The sequence below is a fragment of the Elephas maximus genome, chromosome 2, assembly GCF_024166365.1.
Source record: "Elephas maximus indicus isolate mEleMax1 chromosome 2, mEleMax1 primary haplotype, whole genome shotgun sequence".
NCBI lineage: Eukaryota > Metazoa > Chordata > Mammalia > Proboscidea > Elephantidae > Elephas > Elephas maximus.
Genome location: NC_064820.1, coordinates 204,434,107 through 204,454,094, shown reverse-complemented (window position 1 = coordinate 204,454,094; position 19,988 = coordinate 204,434,107). Strand labels below are relative to the sequence as shown.

Sequence of the window (19,988 nt, the reverse complement as noted above, 5' to 3'; positions counted from 1 at the left end):
ACTGTGGTACATACACACAATGGAGAATTACACAATGATAAAGATCAATGATGAATCTGTGAAGCATCTCATAACGTGGATGAATCTGGACGGCATTATGCTGAGTGACATAAGTCAATCATAAAAGGACAAATATTGTACGAGACCACTACCGCACTGAAAAGGTTTGCACACAAAAAGAGACAACCTTTGATGGTACAAGGGGAGGGAGCAATGGGGATGGAAAAACACTAGATAGACAATAGATAAGTGGTAACTTTGGTGAACGGTAAGACAGTACACAGTACTGGGGAATCCAGCACAACTTGTACAAGGCAAGATCATGGAAGTTCCATAGACACATCCAAACTCCCTGAGGGACCAAATTGCTGGGCTGAGGGCTGTGGGGACCATGGTTTCGGGGAACATCTAGCTTAATTGGCATAACATACTTTATAAAGACAATGTTCTACGTTCTACCTTGGTGAGCAGCCATCTAGGATACTCCATTGGTCTCACCCCTTCGGGAGCAAGGAAGAATGAAGAAAATTAAAGATACAAGGCAAAGACTAATCTAAAGGACTAATGGACCACATCTACCACTACCTACACCAGGCTGAGTCCAGTACAACTAGATAGTGCCCAGATACCACCACTGACTATTCTCTGACAGGGATCACAATAGAGGGTTCTGGACAGAGCTGGAGAAAAAATGTAGAACAAAATTTTAACTAAGAAGAACCAGACTTGCTGACCTGACAGAGACTGGAGAAACCCTGACAGTATGGCCCCTGGACACCTTTCAGCTCAGTAATGAAATCACTCTTGAGGTTCACCCTTCAGCCAAAGATTGGGCAGGCCCATAAAACAAAACAAGAGTAAAGGGGCACACCATCCCTGGGGCAAGGGCTAAAAGGCAGGAGGGGACAGGAAAGCTGATAAAAGGAAACCCAAGGTCTAGAAGGAAGAGCGTTGACATGTTGTGGGGTTGTTAATCAATGTCATAAAACAATATATGTATTAACTGTTCAATGAGAAACTTGTTAGCTCTGTAAACCTTCATCTAAAGTACAATAAAAAAAAATTTTGTCAAACCCATAGTTTCTTATTATGTAGACCAAAAAAGAGGTGTTCCATTAATTGAATCTCTTATTTTTTATTATGATGGTTTGGACATCATGGATACCCTAATTCTGGATTCTCAGAGTTTGAGGAAAGATACTCCAATCTGCTCTACTAAAGTCACCACAAGAAAAATGTGCTGGGTTCCTTTCTCCTCATTCGTGCCTTCCTGCCTGATCAGTGTAATTCACAAAGCTAGTACTTACTAGTATTATTAACTTACTGTATGAGGTTTTTTTTTTTTAGAAAGTAATCTCATTTCTCGATGTATACGAGCTAAGAAAAGACCATATCCTTATAATAGTCTTTTTGCTAATTTGAGATGTTAATTTAATGAAGGAGAGGGAAAAGAAAAAAGAGAGGGTAAGAAGTAGTAGGAAGAGGTAAAAGAGGAGGAGGAGAATTATTTTCTTCTTTAAGAGTGAAATTTTTCCATTTTCAGTCACCTCACCTTAAAATGTGAGCTATTAGTCATCTGGGGTCTTAAAAGCCTGTCAGTGCCCATCTAAGATATTCCACTGATCTCATCCCTTCAGGAGCAAGGGATAATGAAGAAAACTAAAGATACAAGGGAAAGATGAGTCCAAAGGACTAATGGACCACAACTGCCACGGCCTCCACCAGATGAGTTCAGTACAAATAAATGGTACCCAGGTACCACCACTGACTGCTCTGACAGGGATCACAATAGTGGGTCCTGGACAGAGCTGGAAAAACGTTTAGAACAAAATTCTAATTCATAAAAAAAGAGCAGACTTACTGGCCTGACAGAGACTGGAAAAACTCTGACAGTATGGCCCCCAGACACCCCTTTAGCTCAGTAATGAATTCACTCCAGAGATTTGTCCTTCATCCAAAGATTAGACAGGCCCATAAAACAAAATGAGACTAAAGTGGCATACCATCTCTGGGGCAAGGACTGGAAGCAGGAGGGGACAGGAAAGATGGTAATAGGAAACCCAAGGTCTAGAAGGGAGAGTATTGACATGTCATGGATTTGTTAACCAATGTCATAAAATAATATGTGTGCTGTTTAATGAGAAACTAGTTTGTTCTGTAAACCTTCATCTAAAGTACAATAAAAATAAATAAATGTGAGGTATTAGCTACAGTTGGAAGTGGCCAAGGGGAAGAAAAATTTGGCAAAAGTCATCACCACTCCTAGGAGTGATTTAAACCAAATAATTTAAATTTTAAATCACCAAGTGATTTAAACCAGTGAGGAGTGATTTAAACCAAAAACCAAACTCTTTGCCATCGAGTCGATTCTGACTTAAAGCAACCCCATAGGACAGAGTAGAACTGCCACATAGGATTTCAAAGGCTGTGATCTTTATGGAAGCAGGCTGCCATATCTTTCTCCCATGGAGCAGGTGGTGGGTTCAACCCCTTTTTTTTAATCTTTATGGAAGCAGGCTGCCATATCTTTCTCCCATGGAGCAGGTGGTGGGTTCAACCCCTCAACCTTTCAGTTAGCAGCAGAGCGCTTAACCACTGCACTGCCAGGCTCCTATGAGGAGTGATTTAGTGACCAGCAAAAATCAAAGGCAAACTATCACCCAGAAGCACTGTAATGGTACAATAGAAGATTCTTAGTTTGAGTCATGATGGCTGATCTCTAATGCTGAACAGAGCAATAACTAGCGTATCATATTGGTTACAATTATAGCACTTGTCACCATTACCAACTCTCACATTTTAACAGTATAGTGCACATTTCAAAGGGCTTACCTGGACACTACCAGCTGATTCTACAAAGTTGGGCAAGCAACTTTTAATTTGCAGTTATTGTTTTTAAATTAAACAACATTTATTTGCCACTAACTAGTTATGTGAAAATTAGTGATTTAGTCTTTGATCTTTTACTAATTAAACAGGAGATATCAAACACTTAGCATCTATGGGCCTGGTTTTCACCATACGGGACAAAAACAGCACCTTTTTGTAACACTTCCAATTCTAAAATTTTATTATTCAGTGGTAAAATAATGAAAACCATAATAAAAAAGCATGAAATATTATGTCCATCAGAAAGGAGAATTTAACATCAAAAATCTTTCTACCAAATACTAAATTATATTACATAGTGAGCCATCCCCATAAACTAGGAAGTTTATAACATGATTCCAATATCCTAGTATCTGATGTTGGAAGTCAGGCTAACTACCTGAGGAAAAGACTGAAACTAAAGGATTTCAGTATTGTGTTCCAATCCAGTCTGCAAGTCATTCTTTATTGAATACCTACCAAAAAGCAACACAAGACGAGGCTTTTTCATGTGTATTATTTCATTTACACAATGCAACAACAATTCAAGGTAGATATTCTATTTTCTACTAGTGTTATGGATTGAATTGTGTCCACAAAAAATATGTATTGTAAATCCTTAACTCGTATACCTGCAGATGCAATCCCATTTGGGAAGAAGAGTTTCTTTGTTATGTTAATAATACCATTTCAGTGTAAGGTGTGTTTTAAGCCAATCACCTTTGAGATATAAACATAGCAGACTGGACGCAGAGAAGGAAGCACAAATGGGGTAAATATTGATGCCACATGACGGCCACTAAGGAATCAGGGAATAGACGCTGAGAAGAGACAAAGACCTTTCCCCACAGTCAACAGCGAGACAGAGACGGCCTTCCCCCAGAGCCGGGCCCTGAATTCAGACTCCTACCCTCCTAAGCTGTGAGAAAATAAATTTGTTTGTTGAAGCCACTCCCACATACTTCTGTTATAGCAGCACTAAGAATCTAAGACAATGAGTCTCAGAAACATTTAGTAATTTACTCCATTTTACGTAAGATTATGAAGCCAGATTCATTTCTGACTCCAAAGGCTTTTGACCAGGCCCTTCAGCAATGAACCTGAGAACTGTGAAGACTAGAGATTAAGAGTTGAATATTTAGGATGACGGTGGTTGCAGTAGATAAAGGAGGCACTTTTCCAGCATTAAACTATTTAGATTTCCCATGTGTGTACAATTTTGAGGAAACAAGGGACAATATTTCAGAAGTAGGGTGCCCATTTGTGTGGTGTATGTGTGTGAGGGAGAGACAGAGAAAGAGAGAGAGAGAGTCATGGTAACAAAAAAAAAGGGGGGCTAAGAAAAAGCTTGGAAAAAAGATGAAACAAATTTCACATCAAACAACATGCCTTTCAAACACATTCCACAATCAGAGAGTTACCTCAGTTAAAATACAAATATCAACCTAGAGTGTGGTATAAAATTCATTCACAGAATTACCTAATCAGGCAATTAGAGTCTTTCCTCCCAGCTCCTGGCCATACAAAGAAAAGATAACCTAGAATCAGGTGAGTTAATTAAGGAAAAGATAGGTCTATGTTGAATGCTTTTCTTTTGTGAAAGGCCATTATGACAGCCCAGGCTCCTGAGTGTCAGAAAGTATGTGGCTATGAGATGCAAAATGATATGTTCAAGGACAAATATCCACTTCTTTTCATTTCCCATATTACTGAAAAGCCTCTCCTATGTGCCTTAGATCCACACCGTGCTGCGAACCAGACAAAATAACTAGTATTAACTTAGTTGCTTATGTAATTATCTTTTTTTTCTTTATATTTTCAAGAACTGGTGAATTTATTCCGTGAATTTATAACAAGTCTGGAGCCCTGGCGACACAGTTGTTAAGAGTTTAGCTGCACAAGCCACCGATTGGAAACCCTATGGGGCAGTTACACTCTGTCCTATAGGGTCGCAATGAGTTGGAATCGACTTGATGGCAATGGGCTTGATTTGGTTTGGTTTTTATAATAAGTCACGGTGTTGTAATAAGGGAGGTCCTAGAGTTCTGTACATATTCATAGTACTTTGCCCAAGCCAAACCCCACACAGCTTTTTGCTGATTATAGAACAACATGGAGATGTAAGGATATTAATGTGAATTAAGTTACTTACAGGATTGTCCCAAAATGCGAGGTTCAACATAAGGAAATCTATCAATGCAATAAAACACATTAATGTAATGAAGAAAGAAACACATCATCATTTCAGTTGATGCAGAAAAACATTTGATAAAATCCAACACTTTTCGTTATTATAAAACACTCTCATAAAACCAGGAATAGAAGGAAGCTTTCTTAACATGAAAAGAACATTCATGAGAAACCCACAGCTAACATCATAGATCATACTCAATGGTGAAAGACTGAAAGCTTTCCCCCTAAGATCAAGAAAAACACAAGGATACTTGTTTTCACCACTGCTGTTCAACTTTGAACAGAAAAATCTAGTCAGAACACTTAGACAAGAAAAAGAAATTAAAGGCATTCAAATTGGAAAGGAAGAAGTAAAACTACTTCTAGTCACAGATGACATGATCTTACATACAGAAAAATTCAAAAGAATCTACAAAAAACTATGAAATTATCTCAGAGCAATAGTTTCAGGGGTTCATCCAGCCTCCATGGCTCCAGGAAGTCTCAAGTCTATGAAAATTTGACATTCTGTTCTACATTTTCCCCCTTTTGATCAGGATTCTTCTATGGAATCTTTGATCAAAATGTTCAATAATGGTAGCTGGGCGCCATTCAGTTCTTCTAGCCTCATGACAAAAGGAGGCAGGTGTTCATGGAGGCAATTAACCACACATTCCATATCCTCCTCCTATTCCTGACTCTCCTTCTTCCTTTGTTGTTCCAGGTGAATAGAGACCAATTGTTATGCCTTGGAGAAAATAACTTAATTTTTAGTGATCTGTGCTGAAATATTTGTGGGTGAAATTATATTATATTTGAAACTTGCATCAAAATAATCAGGAGGGAGATAGAGACGAAACAAGGCCATTACTAATAACTGGTGAAACTGAGTGGTGGGTGTATGAGGGTTCATGATACTATTCAATCTAAATTCATAAGGTTTCAAGTAATAAAAAAAACAAAAATAGGAAGTTATCCAGTTTGTTCAGCAGAGACCCATGGAACACACAGCAGACATTCTAGGGAAGGATGAGTGTCAAGTGCTCAGGAAGCAGAGGAAAAACACAGAGGGTTGTGTCCCCCATGAATGGGAGGGTGGGGATCAGGACACAAGGGTGGGGGGCATGAGGTAGAGGGAGGGTGGGCCCTGGTGGTGGGGGGAGCAGAGGTGGAGGGAGTGTGAGTCCCTGGGGAGACAGAAGGTGCAGAGAGGGTGTGTCCTGGGAGGCGGTGGGTGGAGGAAAAGTGGATCATGTAGGGGAGCAAAGAGTGGGTCCTAGGGACACAAAGAGTGGAGGGAGGGTGGGTTCTAAGGGGAAAAGCAGAAGGTGCAGATGAGGCAGAGGAGGGTGGGTCCTCAGAGGCAGTGGGTCAAGAGTGGGTAGAGAAAGCAGGGAAAAGAAATCAAACACTTGGAAACTGAACAATACCCTGACCAAAAAAGACTGGATTATAGACGATATTAAGGATGGAATAAAGAAATTCAGAGAATCCAATAAGAATGAAAACACTTCCTATCAGAACCTTTGGGACACAGCAAAAGCGGTGCTCAGAGGCCAATTTATATCAGTAAGTGCACACATCCAAAAAGAAGAAAGGACCAAAATCAAAGAATTATCCCTACAACTTGAACAAATAGGAAGACAGCAACAAAAGAAAATCACAGGCACCAGAAGAAAACAAATAATAAAAATTAGAGCTGAACTAAATGAAATAGAAAACAGAAAAACAATTGAAAGAATTAACAAGACCAAAAACTGGTTTTTTGAAAAAAATCAACACGATTGATAAACCACTGGCCAACCTGACAAAAGAAAAACAGGAGAAGTAAATAACCCAAATAAGAAACAAGGTGGACGACATTACAAGAGACCCAACTGAAATTAAAAGAATCATATCAGATTACTATGAAAAATTGTCCTCTAACAAATTTGAAAACCTAGAAGAAATGGATGAATTCCTAGAAACATCTACCTATTAAACTAACACAAACAGAGGTAAGAACAACTAAATAGACCCATAACAAAAGAAGAGATTGAAAAGGTAATCAAAAAACACCCAACAAAAAAAAAGCCCTGGTCCGGACAGCTTCACTGCAGAGTTCTACCAAACATTCAGAGAAGAGTTAATACCACTACTAAAGGTATTTCAGAGCATAGAAAAGGATGGAATACTACCAAACTCATTGTAAGAAGCCGGCAAATCCCTGATATCCAAACCAGGTAAAGACACCACAAGAAAAGAAAATTGTAGACCTATATCCCTCATGAACGTCTCTGGTAAGATTTATTCCTAAGTATTTTACCTTCTTGGGAGCTACTGTAAATGGTATTGATTTGGTGATTTCCTCTTGGAAGTACTCTTTGCTGGTGTGGAGGAATCCAACTGATTTTTGAATGTTTATCTTGTGTCCTGATACTCTGGTGAACTCTCCTATTAGTTTCAGTAGTTTTCTTGAGGATTCTTTAAGGTTTTGTGTGTATAAGATCATGTCATCTGCAAGTAGAGATACTTTTACCTCTTCTTTACCAATCTGAATGCCCTTTGTTTCTTTATCTAGCTCAATGGCTCTGTTTAGGAATTCCAGCACAATGTTGAACAAGAGCAATGATAAAGGCCATCCTTGTCTGGTTCCCATTCTTAAGGGGAATGATTTCTGACTCTCTCCATTTAGGATGATGTTGGCTGTTGGCTTTGTATAAATAAATATCCTTTATTATGTTGAGGAATTTTCCTTCTATTCCTGTTTTCCTGAGAGTTTTTATCATGAATTGGTGATGGACTTTGTCAAATGCCTTTTCTGCAACAATTGATAAGATCATGTGGTCCTTGTCTTTTGTTTTATTTATACAATGTATTACATTGATTGTTTTTCTAATGTTGAACCATCCCTGTGTAACTAGTATGAATCCCACTTGATGATGGTGACTTATTTTTTTGATATATTGTTAAATTCTATTGGCTAGGATTTTGCTGAGGATTTTTGCACCTCAGTTCATGAGGGATATAGGTCTATAATTTTCTTTTTTTGTGATGTCTTTACGTGGTTGTGGTATCAGGGATAGGCTGGCTTCATAGAAAGAATTTGGGATGGAATACATCCTTTTCTATGCTCTGAAATACCTTTATTAGTAGTGGTGTTACTCTTCTCTGAAAGTTTGGTAGAACTCTTCAGTGAACCCTTCAGGGACAGGGATTTTTTTTTTTTCTTGGGAGTTTTCTAGTTACCTTTTCAATCTCTTCTTTTGTTATGGGTTTATTTAGTTATTCTATCTCTGTTTGTGTTAGTTTAGGTAAATAATAGTGTGTTTCTAGAAATTCATCCATATCTTCTAAGTTTTCAAATTTGCTAGAGTACAATTTTTAACAGTAATCTGATATGATTCTTTTAATTTCAGTTTGGTCTGTTGTGATATCACCCATCTCATTTCATATTCAGGTTATTTGCTTTCTCTCCTGTTTTTCTTTTTTCAGTTTGGCCAATGGTTTATCGATTTCGTTAATTTTTTCAAAGCACCAGTTTTGGCCTAGTTAACTCTTTCAATTGTTTTTCTGTTCCCTATGTCATTTAATTCTGCTCTAATTTTTATTATTTGCTTTCTTCTGGTGCCTGGGGGTTTCAACTGTTGCTCTCTTTCTATTTGTTCTTTTGTAGGAAGCTTCTGCCTGGAGGGGAGATGAGAAGGCAGAGAGGGACAGAAGCTAGCTGAAAGGACATAGGGAATACAGGGTGAAGAGAAGGAGTATGATGTCTCAGGGATAGAGCAGCTAGGAGTACATATCAAGGTGTATATAAATTTTGTATGAGAGAGTGACTTGATTTGTAAACTTTTACCTAAAGCACAATAAAAAATATGTATATATATTTTGGTACCTTTAACCTGATTCCTCAAAGCCAAGAGAAGATGAGAAGGACACAGTTTCATTTTTTAATAAGATGGAGAAGTAACACAGTCTGCTGGCTTCTTCCTAAAATCTAGCTTAGACATGACACAGAACAGAGTGAATGCAGAAGCAAGAGCCTCAAAAAAAAAAAAAAAAAGACATTGAGACCTTATGGTAAGTTTAAGGAGAGTGTCTTAGTGTGGGAGGAATTCAGCATCATAGAGCAGAGAGGGAGGGAGGGAGAGTGTATTCACTAATTAGATAGTAGACAAGAACTATTTTAGGTGAAGGGAAAGACAACATGCAACACAGGAGAGGTGAGCACAACTGGATTAAACCAAAATCAAAGAGGTTTTCTGAATATACCTAATGCTTTGAAGGCCAGAGTGGCAGGGGCAGGAGTCTGCGGACTATGGTTTCAGGGGACGCCTAACCTAGGTCAGCTAGTATAATAAAATCTACTGAGAAAACATTCTGCATTCCACTTTGTTGACTGGCATCTGGGGTCTTCAACAGTAGCAAGCTGCCATCTAAGACGCATCAATTGGCCTCCACTCACCTGAAGCAAAGGAGAATGAAGAACACCAAAGACACCAGGTAATTATGAGCCCAAGAGACAGAATGGGCCACATAAACCAGAGACTATATCAGCGTGAGACCAGAAGAACTAGATGGTGCCTGGCTAACAACCAATGATTGCCCTGAGAGAGAACACAACAGAGTCCCTGATGGAGCAGGAAAGCAGTTGGATGCAGACCTCAAATTCTCATAAAAATGCAAGACTTAATGGTCTGACTGAGACTAGAAAAACCCCGGAAGTCATGGTATCCAGACCTTCTGTTAGCCCAAGACTCAAACTATTCCCAAAGCCAACTCTTCAGACATGAAAGGGACTGGACTATAAAATAGAAAATGATACTGATGAGCAGTGAGCGTCTTGGCTCATGTAGACACATGAGAGTATGTGGGCAGCCTCTGCGGGAGAGATGAGACGGCTGGCTGAATGGTCACGGGGAATACAGGGTGAAGAGAAGGAGTGTGTTCTAGGAGTATATAGCAAGGTGTATATAAATTTTTGTATGAGAGACTGACTTGATTTATAAACTTTCACTTAAAGCACAATAAAAAAAAAAAGAAAGAAAGAAGGATCACAGAGCTCTCCACTTCGCTGTCTGGCTCAAGGGCAACTTGGAATGAAGATGACAAACACTTTGAAAAACTGCTAACAGATACTCTGGGTGACAGAAACAAAGTTCATCATGAATCTTATAGGCTGCAATAACATCCCAAAGCCAAGAAGAGCAAATGTGACAGAGATAAATGTAAGGTTCTGCACATTAAAAGTTGAAATGAATTGTAAACACACCAAAATGGAGAGATCAGTTCATGTGAAAATAATTGAACTCTTTTCCACAAACTCAACGTGAACCCAGTGTACAATAAAGACTTTAAGGAGCAAAAAAAAAGAGAGAGAGCAGAAGTGGCAGTAATACCTCTGACAAAATAGGCAGTAAAGCAAAATCCACCACAAAGGATAAGGAAGGACACTATATAATGATTAAAGGGCCAATACACCAGGATAACATAACCAGAATAAATATTTACACACCCAAAAACAGCTCTCCAAAATACATAAAACAACCTCTAACAGCATTGAAAAGAGAGATAGATAGCTCCACAATGCACCACTTTCTGTGTAGGACAGAACATCCAGAAAGAAGTTCAATAAAGACACAGAAGACCTAAATGTCACAACCAACCTACCTGATCTCATAGACTTACACAGAACACTCCACCCAACAGTAGCCAAGAACACTTTCTTTTCCAATGCACCTGGAATATTCTCCAGAATAGGCCACAAAGCAAGACTTAATAGAATCCAAAACATCAAAATTATACAAAGCATCTTTTCTGATCATAAAGCCATAAAAGTAGAAATCAATTACTGGAAAAGAAAGAAAAAAAATCAAATATACGGAAACTGAACAACACCTTGCTCAAAAATGCCTGGGTTATAGAAGAAATCAAGGTCGGAATAAAGAAACTCACAGAATTAAATGAGAAAGAAAACACATCCTACCAGCATGGGACACAGCAAAAGCAGTGCTCAGAGGTCAGTGTATAGCAATAAATGGACACATGCAAAAAGAAAAAAGGGCCAAAATCAAAATATTAACCCTACCACTCAAACAAATAGAGAACAGCAAAAGAAGCCCACAGGCACCAGAAGAAAGCTAAGAATAAAAATTACAGCAGAAATAAATGAAATAGAGAACAGAAAAACAATTGAGTTAACCAGACCAAAAGTTGGTTCTTTGAAAACATCAACAAAATCAATAAACCACTGGCTAAACTGACAAAAGAAAAAAAGGAGGGGAAGTGAAAACCCGAATAAGAAATGAGATGGGTGATATCCCAATGGAAATTAAAAGAATCATAACAGAATACTATGAAATGTTGTACTGCAACAAGTTTGAAAACCTAGAGAAAATGGACAAATTTCTAGAACCATACTACCTACATAAACTAACACAAACAGAGACAAAACAACTAAGTAAACATATAACAAAAGAAGAGATAGAAGAGGAAATTTTAAAAACTCCCCCCCGGCCCCCCGCCAAGGAAAAAAAACCTGGCCCTGATGCCTTCCCCAGAGAATTCTACCAAACCTTCAGAGAAGAGTTAACACCACTACTACTAAAGGTATTTTGGAGGATAGACAAGAATGGAATACTCCCAAACACATTCTATGAAGCCAGCATATCCCTGATAGCAAAACCAGATAAAGACACCACAAAAAAAGAAAATTACAGAATACCCTTCATGAATATAGAAGTAAAAATCCTCAAGAAAATTCTAGCCAATAGAATTCAACAACATATCAGAAAAAATAATTCATCAAGACCAAGTGGGATTCATACCAGGTATGCTGGGATGATTCAACATTAGAAAACCAATTAATGTAATCAATCACATAAACAAAAGACAAGAACCACATGATCTTACCAACTGATGCAGAAAAGGCATTTGACAAAGTCCAACATCCATTCATGATAAAAACTCTCAGCAAATAGGAATAGAAGGAAAATTCCTCAACATAATAAAGAACATTTATACAAAGCTAACACCCAACATCATCCTAAATGAAGAGAGTCTGAACACATTCCCCTTGAGGATGGGAACCAGACAAGGACACCCTTTATCACCACTCTTATTCAACATTGTGCTGGATGTCCTAGCCAGAGCAATAAGGCATGAAAAAGAAATAAAGGGCATCCACGCTGGTAAGAAGCAAGTAAAAGTATCCCTATTTTCAGAAGATAATGATCTTATTCAGAGAAAACCCCAAAGAATCCACAAGAAAACTACTGGAACGAACAGGGGATTTCAGCAAAGGATCAGGATACAAGATAAACATACAAAAATCAGTTGGATTCCTCTACACCAACAAAGAGAACTTCAAAGAGGAAATCACCAAATCAATACCATTTACTATAGTCCCCAAGGAGATAAAATACTTAGGAATAAATCTTACCAGAGACGTAAAAGACGTATACAAAGAAAACGACAAAACACTACTTCAAGAAACCAAAAGAGAATTATATAAGTGGAAAAACATACCTTGTTCATGTATAGGAAGACTCAACTTTGTGAAAATGTCAGTTCAACCCAAAGCAATCTACAGATACAATGCAATCCCAATCCAAATTTCAGTGACATTTTTTAATGAGATGGAGGAACAAATCACCAACTTCATATGGAAAGGGAAGAGGCCCCGGATAAGTAAAGCATTACTGAAATAGAAGAACAAAGCGGGAACCTCACACTAACTGATTTTAGAAACTATTATACAGCCACAGTAGTCAGAACAGCCTGGTACTGGTACAACAACATATACGCAGACCAATGGAATAGAATTGAGAATCCAGATGTAATTTCACCCAGCTATAAGCAGCTGATATTTGTCAAAGGCCCAAAGTCTGTTAAATGGGGAAAAGACAGTCTTTTTAACAAATGGTGTTGGCATCACTGGATATCCATCTGCCTAAAAATGAAACAAGACTCATACCTCACACCATGTACAAAAACTAACTCAAAATGTATCAAAGACCTAAATATAAACTCTAAAATGACAAAGATCCTGGAAGAAAAAAGAGGGACAATGCTAGGAGCCCTAATACATGGCATAAACAGAATACGAAACATAACTAACAATGCACAAATCCTAGAAGAAAATCTAGATAACTGGAGCTCCTAAAAATGAGACATTTATGCTCAACAAAAGACTTCACCCAAAGAGCAAAAAGGCAACCTACATACTGGAAAAAAATGTTTGGCTGTGATATATCTGATCAGGGTCTAATGTCTAAAATCTACTGCAAAACCTCAACAACAAAAAGACAACCCAACTGAAAAATTGGCAAAGGATATAAACAGGCACTTCACTAAAGAAGACATTCAGGAGGCTAGCAGATACATGAGGAAATGTCAGGATCATTAGCCATCAGAGAAATGCAAATCGTGAAGTACCATTTCACCCCAACAAGGCTGGCACTAATCCAAAAAATACAAAATAATAAATGTTGTAGAGATTGTGGAGAGACGGCAACACTTACATACTGCTGGTGAGAATGTAAAATGGTACAACCACTTTGAAAATTCATTTGGCGCTTCCTTAAAATGCTAGAAATGGAAGTACATATGATCCAGCAATCCCACTTCTTGGAAAATACCCTAGATAAATAACAGCCCACACAAAAATAGATATATACACACCCATGTTCATTGCAGCATCGTTCGCAATAGTAAAAAGATGGAAACAACCAAGGTGCCCATCAACAAATAACAGCCCACACAAAAATAGATATATACACACCCATGTTCATTGCAGCATCGTTCGCAATAGTAAAAAGATGGAAACAACCAAGGTGCCCATCAACAGATGAATGGATAAACAAATTATGGTATATTAACACAACAGAATACTATACAACTATGAAGAACAATGATGAATCTGAAAAACATCTCACAACATGGATGAATCTGGAAGGCTTTATGCTGAGTGAAATTAGTCAGTTGAAAAAGGGCAAACATTGTATGAGACCACTATTATAAGAACTCAAGAAAAAGTTTAAACACAGAAGAAAACATTCTTTGATGGTTATAAGGGTGGGGAGGGAGAGAGAGGGGAATTCACTAACTAGGTAGTAGACAAGAATTACCTTAGGTGAAGGGAAGGGCAACACACAATACAGGGGAAGTCAGCACAACTGGACTAAACCAAATGCTAATAAGTTTCCTGAACACAACCAAACACTTTGAGGGGCAGAGTAGCTTGGGCAGAGGTCTGAGGACCATGGTTTCAGGGGATATCTAGGTCAATTGGCATAACAAAGTTTATTAAGAAAACGTTCTGCATTCCGCTTTGGTGAGTGGCATCTGGGGTCTTAAAAAGATTGTGAGCGACCATCTAAGATGCATCAATTGGTCCCAACCCACCTGAAGCAAAGGAGAATGGAGAACCCCAAAGACACAAGGAAAATATTAGCCCAAGAGACAAAAGGGCCACATAAACCAGAGACTCTATCAGCCTGACATCGGAAGAACTACATGATGCCTGGCTACCACCAATGACCCCCCTGACAGGGAACACAACAGAGTCCCTGATGGAGAAGGAGAAAAGTGTGGTGCATAATTCAAATTCATGTAAAAAGACTAGACTTAATCATCTGACTGAGACTAGAGGAACCCCAGAAGACATGGTCCTCAGACTCTCTGTTAACCCAGACTTAAAACCATCCCTGAAGCCAACTTTTCAGACTAAGATTACACTGGACTATAGAACATAAAATAATACTCATGAAGAGTGTGCTTCTTAGTTCAAGTAGATTAAAAAAACCGAAAAACCAAACCCACTGCCGCCGAATCAATTCTGAGTCATAGTGACCCTTTAAGAGAGAGTAGAACTGCCCCATAGAGTATCCAAGGAGCTTCTGGTGGATTCAAACTGCTGACCTTTTGGTTAGCAGCTGTAGCACTTAACCACTACACCACCAGTGTTTCCAGCAGATAAAAAAAAAAAAAAAAAAACCAAACCCACTGCCTTCGAGTCGATTCCGACTCATAGAGACCCTATAGGACAGAGTAGAACTGCACCATAGAGTTTCCAAGGAGCGCCTGGCGGATTCCAGCTGCCAACCTCTTGGTTAGCAGCCGTAGCACTTAATCACTATGCCACCAGGGTTTCCTTCCAGTAGATACATGGGACTAAATGAGCAGCTCCTGTCAGGAGGTAGGATGAAAAGGCAGAAAGGGATAAGAGCTGGTTGAATGCACATGGGAAACGAGGGGTAGAAATGGGGTGTGTGTTGTCACATTATATGTGTATAAAAATTTTGTATGAGAAATTAACTTAAGGTGTAAACCTTCACTTAAAGCACAACGAAATGTAAAAAAAAAAAAAAAAATTGTGCCATCGCCAAGAATTGTTTCCCCCTGAAATCTTTATTTCAGATACCTTGTTTTGAACAAAACCACTGTCTTCCCAAAAACATGCTATTTTCAGGACTGTTCTCCCTCCTCACTACCCATTATACTCTGCTTTTTTCATGTTTTTATCTACTCAGCCTAGACCTCTATAAGAAATTTCTTCTAATAGTTCTCTAGGTAATGTTATACACAACTTTATTCTGTGTTCTTTAGGTTACATTCACCTGGAAAAACTCCAATGCTGAATCAAACAATGTGTTAACCTCCCCCTTGACTACCCTGGCTGCTGAGCTCTAGAGAAAAACTACACAGCCTTCTAAACAGCCATGCTGTACAACTTCAAGTGTGAGTTCTAGTGTACTTCACAGACCTAGGTTTTTCTAATTAACTTTATCTCCTGTACTACAAAAGAGCTATTTTGACCCACTACCATGCTGCTCATACCTCAAGCCTTACTATCTCCCAGTTTCCTTTAGAAAAAGCGGCAAAATCCTAAGATATCCCCAAGATCCCTGCACCTTGCTTTACACACTCTGTATAATCCTCCTGAATGTGGGTGGGACCTATGAATTTGATAGAATGGGTTACGTTATTTGAGTGAGGTGATGGGATAGTTGTTCCATGATTATGTTGACATTATATAAGACTCCATCCTAAAAGACTAGAGATTCTCCTGCTGTCTCTGAAGTGCCATGTCTGAGAGCCCACGTGCCTAGGACATGAGGGTGGCCTCTAAGGCATCAACAAATGAGAAAACAGGGGCCTCAGTCCTAGCAAGGAATTGAATTCTACCAAGAACCTGAAAGAACTTGGAAAAGAACCCCAAGCCTCAGATGAGATCACAGCCCTGGCCAACATCTTGATTTTACCCTAGTGAGATCTCAAGCAAACCATCAGGTAACCTGTGCCTGGATTCCTGACCTACTCTCTTAGGTTGGGTTCTCTATAGAAGCAAAACCAGTAAAGTGTATGAATATGTATATATAGAGACTCATGTCAAGGAAATGGCTCCCATGATTGTAGAGTTGGAACATCCAAAATTTATGGATCAGAATAGAGGCTTCTCCTGATTCACGTAGCCACAGAGGCTGGCAAACCCAAGATCGGCAGGTTAGAGAGCGGGGCTCTTGCCTGTAGGCTGTGAAGATCAACAAATCCCAAGATCAGCAGGTAAGCTGCTAGTTCAAGTCCCAAGGACTGGAGGTCAGACAAACAGGAGGCAGCTGCAGGATTCAAAGCAGGCAAAAGCCAGACATTCACTTAAATTCAGATGCAGGCCACATGCCCAAGGAAACTCCCTTTCAATTGATTTGCTGCTCACAGCAGATCCCATCATGGCGGTGATCACATATAAACACTGGGAATCATGGCCCAGCCAAGTTGACACACAATCTTAACCATCACAGGTGTCAACCTGGCACCCATACACATCTCCCCAAACCATACATAATCTCTGAATAAAGACAAGTACAAAGTCATACTTGCATCTGACATGATACAACTAACATGTGTGCAACCAAAAACACACTAGCCCAGTTTACATCTTATATTTTATAAGCAAAGAAAACAAAAATATTTGATGCACACATACAAAGCAGGAACACTCATAACAATTACAGTCCTCATTTCTGCAACTGGTCACATGGACATAACTGGTATTTAGAACTATATTCTTCCACCACCCATTCTGTATTCCCTCAGCCCTTTGCAAACACCTCAGCTGGTCGTGGTTCTTTACGCAGTGGGGTGACCCAAACCATCATTCCTGAAGGGTCTGGGCCATTACTAGTCATGTTGGAACTGGGTTGCTGTAGTTTCCCAGTGACTTTAATCACAGGGCATGGAAGTAGTAAGAGACATCCTAAGGGATCGCCTGCTTTCCAGACATACTCTTCTTTACCTCCGTTATGTAACGTCAATCTGATTTCCTCTTGGTAATTAGGATCAATCATACCAGCCAGTATAATATCTCCTTTCTTTGTCTGTTGATCCGGAGGCATAAAGAGACCAAAGTGGCCAGCTACCATTCTTAGCTTCCAGTTCAATGGAATCAGTGATGTGTCTCCAGGTGGGAACATTCTCCCCTTTGGAACTAAGACCTCTAGGGGTGCACTGCTTAAAGTTCTACCCATTGGGAGGATTTTTCTTCACCACTGTCCTTCAGGGAGGGCCCAGAAAGGGGCTGTAGTGCTGCTGCTGTCCACTTTCCAGTGTTGCCTGCGTACTGTGCAGAACCATCTGTAAACCAGGCACGAGTTTTCTCTTCTTCAGTCAACTGATCATAAGGAACTCTCCATGAGGCCATAAGTGCAGACTGGGAGATGGAAGGTAATGTGACAGAAGTAGAGACCCTGGACATTTGGGCCACCTCCTCACACAACTTACTTTTGCCTTAAGGTCCTGCTTGGGCCCGATCTCATGTATACCATTTAATGATGGAGTGCTGCTGTGCAAGTCCAGCTTGATGACTCTGTGGGTCAGACAATACCCAGTTCATGGTGGGCAGCTCAGACCGCATGGTGACTTCCTGTCCCATGGTTAAGCGTTCAGTCTCTACTAAGGACCAGTAACAAGCTGAAAGCTGTTTCTCAAAAGGAGAGTAGTTACCTGCAGAGGATGGCAGGGCAACACTCCAAAATCCTAACGGTCTGCACTGTGATTCACCAATAGCAGTCTGCCTAAGACTCCAAACAGCATCTCTATCTGCCATTGACACTCCAAGAACCATTGGATCAGCTGGATCCTATGGTCCAAGTGGCTTGCACAGCAGCCTGAACCTGTTGCAGAGTCTTCTCTTGTTCTGGGCCCCACTCGAAACTAGCACATTTTTGAGTCACTTGATAAATAGTCCAGAGTTGTACACCCAAATGAGGAATATGTTGCCTCCAAAATCCAAAGAGGCCCACTAGGTGTTAAGCCTCCTTTTTAGTTGTGGGAGCAGCCAGATGCAATACGTATCCTTCACTTTACATGCCCCACACCACTGGACCCCTAGAAATTTACCTGAAGTGGAAGGTGCCTGAATTTTTGTGGGATTAATTTCCCACCTTCTAGCATGCAAATGTTTAATCAATAAGTCTAGAGTCATTGACATTTCTTCCTTATTAGGTCCTATCAGCATAATGTCATCAATGTAATGGACCAGTGTGACGTCTTGTGGAAGGGAAAGGCGATCAAAGTCCCTCCGGACTAAATTATGACATAGGGCTGGACAGTTTATGTAGCTCTGAGGTAGGCAAGTGAAGGTGCTTTGCTGGCCTTGCCAGCTGAAGGCAAACCACTTCTGATAGTCCTTCAAAACACGTATGGAGAAAAAGGCATTACCCAGATCAACAGCATACCAGATACCAGGAGACATCAATTTGCTCAAGCAATGAAACTACATCTGGAATGGCAGCTGCAATTGGAGTGACCACCTAGTTAAGTTTTCGATAGCCTACTGTCATTCTTCAAGGTCCATATGTTTTTTGCACAGGCCATATAGGCAAGTTGAACGGGGATGTGGTAGGGATCACCACCCCTGCATCCTTCAAGTCCTTGATGGTGGCAGTAATCTTTGCGATCCCTCTAGGAGTGTGGTATTGATTTTGGTTTACTATTTTCCTAGGTAGAGGCAGTTCTAGCGGCTTCCACTCAGCTTTTCCTATCATAAAACCCCTTGCTCCACATCCCAATTCCCTGTTTCCATCCATCCAATTTTCCTGTTCCTTCCTGCCTTCTTGTCATTGCTTTTGGGCAGGTGTTGCCCTTTTGGCTTCATCTTTTATAGGACACTAAGGCAGCAAGTGCATAAGCCAGAGACTAAAGGGATAGTAACTGGGGTCTAAACTGGATCAGCAATGAGTTGAGAAAATAAAAGGACTTTCTGGTGGAAGGGGACAAAGGATGGCTTCAAAGGATTTAAGGTATTGATGGGACTTGAGAAAGTAAAAATCAGCTTAAACAAAACTGACTTAAAGAGTTAACATCTTCTCTGCCATTTATCTGGCTGAGAAGACACACAAACAAAGACAGGTTCAAGTTAACAAAAGCAGTATTTCTCCCAAGGACATACTTCAGTGTCATAACAACCTCCTCTTTGAGTGATGACTGCTATTTTATTCACTAAAAAACTTGCCTGGAGAATCTAAGTCACTTTGACAGAGAAGCAACCTTCATTTCCAACCCAGGTGCAAAGGTGCGGATAAGGCGTTTCTGGACACCACATTCCACATCTATCTTAACTTTGTAGTTTTCAAGGAAACAGGACCCTATGTCCACCTCACAGTTCCGACCTGATGTCAAATACAACTTGCTTTTTGAATTTCATTTAAATTTCTCTTAAATTTCCTGAAAATCCTATAATAATTCTTTGTTTGGTGAGATGCCCCACAGTTCATCAAACCAAGAAATTTAACTACATCAGACTACAGGTTTGTCCTTGGTGGTCTTTAGTTGGCTGGACTAGATTAGGATTTCTTAACCTTAGCTGTATTGACATTTTTGGTCAGATAGTTCTTTGTTGTGAGATGGGGGGAGAGGGGGTGCCCTGTGCATTGTTAGATGTTGAGCAGCAACCCTGGCCTCTAACCACC

The 19,988-nt window shown here is 39.8% G+C and overlaps 1 pseudogene; it reads right to left on the bottom strand.

Annotated features, from left to right (window-relative positions):
• The window catches only part of LOC126067583 (olfactory receptor 2T11-like), a 107,803-nt pseudogene that overhangs the window by 85,202 nt on the left and 2,613 nt on the right, over positions 1-19,988 (bottom strand).